Below are 4,510 nucleotides of genomic sequence, written 5' to 3'. Positions count from 1 at the left end.
AACTATCCTCGTCATTAACTATCCTCGTCATTAACTATCCTCGTCATTAACTATCCTCGTCATTAACTATCCTCGTCATTAACTATCCTCGTCATTAACTATCCTCGTCATTAACTATCCTCGTCATTATCTATCCTCGTCATTAACGATCCTCTCCAGCAACTATCCTCGTCATTAACTATTCTCTTCATTAACTATACTCGTCATTAACCATCTTCATTATTGATTATCATCGTCATTTACTATCCTCGTCATTAACTATCCTCGTCATTAACTATTCTCGTCATTAACTATCTTCGCAATTAACTATCATTGGCAACACTATCATCGTCATTAACTATCCTCGTCATTAACTATCATCGTCGTCACTATCATCGTCATTAACTATCCTCGTCATTAAATATCCTTTCCATTCGCAATCTCTCACAGTCATTAACAACAATTCACTTCTCCTTCCATTATTTTGGAACTTACGGAAAACAAAGGAAGGAAGCTCAGGTTATTTGAAAGCATAATATGACCAAGTATAATTATTAAAACCCATTAGAAAAGAGGGAAGTCTGCATCTTTAGATATTACAAAAAATGCATCGTACTCATTTTCATAAAATCAAGAAAATCAATAAATATTCATATAGTGCGTGATCAGAAATAAAGTTGATTTCCGTGCAGCGATTCACACGGACTCAATTGATTTTAGCTCCATTTTCCCGCATCCATTCTATTCTGTGTTGAAAAGACCATAGACGGCAACAAATATCGGCGTTCTGACGTATTTTGGTCCAAATTAAGAGTCTTTTTCAACCTTTAAATTGTCAGTCAAGTCCCACGTGAAGTAATTGCTGCAGCGATCAGTGTTGTAATTTGCTTCGTAATGAGGTATTACGAATAATTCATCGCTATAATGAGATGTTTAATGGGGTTGTGATGCACTTACGAGGCTCCTCAGCAGTCCTATGATAGTGAGTCTTACATTCCGATTAAAAAGTACACAAATTTACATAGTTTGAAATGGTTTTGATCATATATTCACTGTAGAGACATAAAGAAGAGTTTTAAATTACTTTCATTACAATGTATTAGGAATCAAATATTAACAATAATCATTTTTTAATAATCAAAGTTAGCTTCTTACTGCATACAACTTGGAACAACAGTAGTGAATATTTTCGGAATCTCAGTTATCCATTTATGCGTATTAACAAGATTTTAATTGAGTATGTTGCAGTGCTACTTACGCATGCCGAGTATATAAAAAATTTGCCAGTAACTAAACAAAGTATAGATGACAATGGCCGTTTACATCTGTTTCTTATCAGTTTCTGTTATTCAATCAACTATAGCAGGGAGGCCTAGTGGCCTCTTCAGGCCTCTGAAGAGTGGCCTCTTCAGAGTACCAGGATTGGAGAAGTGAGTAGTAGATTCGAGACCCGCAGCAAGCTGTGAAAATTATACGATGTTCAGAATCATTGACAGGCCTGATGGTCTAATCTTCAAGCTGTTTCCGTCCACAGAGAGCTTTAGTTCTGACTGTACGTAAACTGCCAACTCAGCGTCTAGGTCAGGGTAAGAACTTTGGAAATGCAGACTTTATGCTTCTTATGGTGCAGAATAAATGTATACCGCCTCATATCTAGGCAGATCTCTCACTGGCAATAGCAAGTCATCGGCAGAGAAAAACATTGGCTAATCACACGATAAATAACAGGAACAATTACAAAAAATCAACAGTAGGCAAGAAAGAATCAGTTAAAGAATGTGTCGAATCATGACAGTTTACCAGTGGCTACTGAACATATATCTAGGTTAGTGCGATCACAAATTCTCATTGCAGACGAACAAGTTCTCTAATTTTGACCGCAATCGCAACTGAAAAGCGGATAATGTTGCAAGAACGCATCTCTCAGCGAAGCATGCTACACGCATCCTCTTTGATATTCAACAATAAAAAGCAATGCACAAGAGGAATATTGGTAAAGTTTTCTGGGCGCAAATTAATGTACATTGAACATAATTAATGTTCAGTTAAGTTTTGGACACTTTTCTGAATATGAGCAATAGAAACAAAATGAGGCATACAATATAAAGAACAACGTTGCTAATGATTCTATCATATCTATAGTTATTATGATGAAATACGCGAGTAAATTTCAGTTCTGAAAATTCTCAAATGGGGATTGAATTATAAATTCTAAGAGGTTTAGTCCGGGTTCACACCATATATACAGTGGAGGAAATAAATATTCGTACACTTGAAAAAATCGTATTTTAATGTATGTAAGTACACAAACTTAACAGGAAAAGTTATTTAAATTATGTATAGAGACGCATGGTATTCAAAAATACTATCAAAAGAAATTAAATCTCAATGCAACAAAAAACAATGCAACATGTTCACTTTTCGGGTGAAAAAAGTATTCGTACAAAACTATAAATCCGCATTATTTTAATTTAATACTTGGTTGAATACCCTTTGATAGTATTTTTGAATACTATACGTCTCTATACATAATTTAAATCACTTTTCCTGTTAAGTTTGTGTACTTACATACATTAAAATACGATTTTTCAAGTGTACGAATATTTATTTCCCCCCACTGTACATAGTGTCGCGCACGTGAAAATAGTAAGGCCGCGGGTTCACACCATACTGCCGGGCATATGCCAGTCACAGCCAAGTCCAATATTCTTAAATGTATTTTCATACAAGCATTCACACCATGGTCATGGCATGTGCCTTGCACAGCTGGTGTGAATGCTTCTATAGAAATGCATTAAACAATATTGGACTGGACAGTGACTGGCATATGCCCGTCAGTATGGTGTGAGCCTTGCCTTACTATTTCCACGGAAAATACGCTCAAGTCCAGCAAAAGGTTCCTTCAGACAAATTCCTTAAATTTGTTTCTTCAAACAAATTCATTCAAAGGAATTTGTTTGAGGCAGCTCGAGCAAGCAGCTTTGCTTCGTGTTATGTCAGGTATTACCACACAAGAATTTGTTTCAGAGTATTTGAATGCGAGCCTGTTACAGCAACGTGTGGATTCTGAAAATATACTTTCATTCAAACTCCATGAAATACATTGAAATCTTGATAATATCTAACAAGAACTGTGATGGCTATTAGATTAATCTAACTAGTTATGTAAAATCCGTTCATAAGCATTTATTTTATGTGGCAAGAGCCTGAGTTTCCGATCCGACCAATCCGATCCGGCTGCAGTTTCCGGTCCGACCAAAATATTTGCAACCAATGAATCGAAATTTTATCTAATCCCCGTTTGTAATCCTTATATTTAGGCACATTACAGAGAAAACGGAACTTACTTCGGATCGAGCCAATAATAGATTGCTATCGTACATAATTCTGTTCCATGAATGAACCGTTCACAGGAGCAGGATAAAGGACTATAACTAAAAGGAACTTTCCATGTACAGTTCCTACGAGCAAGGCATTAGATATTTCCAAAACGAAATGCAGATAGTGAGGTAAATATCCAGATAAACATGTATGCCATATAATAGGTAAATACGAGCACGTATATTCTTAAATATATGCTCGAATAATGATGTACCTTATCATAATAACATGTGCGCAAGGTCGAAAATTTATTCAGAACACGGCCTCTCAGAGAAGCCCCGCTTTGATTGATCAAATGAAATTTGTCGAAGGAATCCTGCCATTCCCACCTCACAGCATTCGTATTCCTGAGAGAGGTTCATTCCCATTCCCACAAGGAGCGCCGGAGATGCCTGCTGCACCTGCTGCATCTGCTTGGATGAAGCTGCAACTGCACCTGCTGCATGATTGCCGAAGCTGCAGCTGCCGAATGATTGCCGAAGCTGCAGCTGCCGAATGATTACCGAAGCTGCAGATTGCCATGGAAGATTGCTGATAATGATGACAGAGATTGTCAACAATGGTTACTGCGTGCAGTTGGTGATTACTAAGATTGCTAGGTACGATTATTGAAAAATATTACTAAGATTGCCAAGTCTCATAATACTTTGAATGATGGCAATTTCTTTGAATTGAAACTATTGAAATTACGACTGCACAAATTGCCGCGGGCCAGGATTGAAATTCAGCAACAATTCATCCTTCCGGTTGTAACAGTTGATCGTTGCAGCGAGCAATGAAAAATGAACCAGTTTATTGCTGGCAACATGGAAGACGTGCTTGAAAAGTCAATCTCGGCAATAACCTTTGCTTGAGCCTTCTACTATGCTCACCATGATTGCCAAGTGGAAAAACTGCAATCAGATTATTTTTTTCCTTCATAGTTTGAATTTCCTTTAACGTTTTACGGTTTCATTTGCTATCAAAATTGACTGGCATTTCTTATACATTTTTTTTGTGATGAATGAAAATTTTTGCTCTGATAGCTGTGCGCTGAGACAGCTGTGTGCTGAGACAGCTGTGCGCTGAGACAGCTGTGCGCTGAGACAGCTGTGTGCTGAGACAGCTGTGCGCTGAGACAGCTGTGCGCTGAGACAGCTGTGCGCTGAGA

This window comes from Hyalella azteca, unplaced genomic scaffold (genome assembly GCF_000764305.2).
Source record: "Hyalella azteca isolate HAZT.00-mixed unplaced genomic scaffold, Hazt_2.0.2 contig16722, whole genome shotgun sequence".
Lineage (NCBI taxonomy): Eukaryota > Metazoa > Arthropoda > Malacostraca > Amphipoda > Hyalellidae > Hyalella > Hyalella azteca.
Note: the sequence above shows the minus strand (reverse complement) of the source record.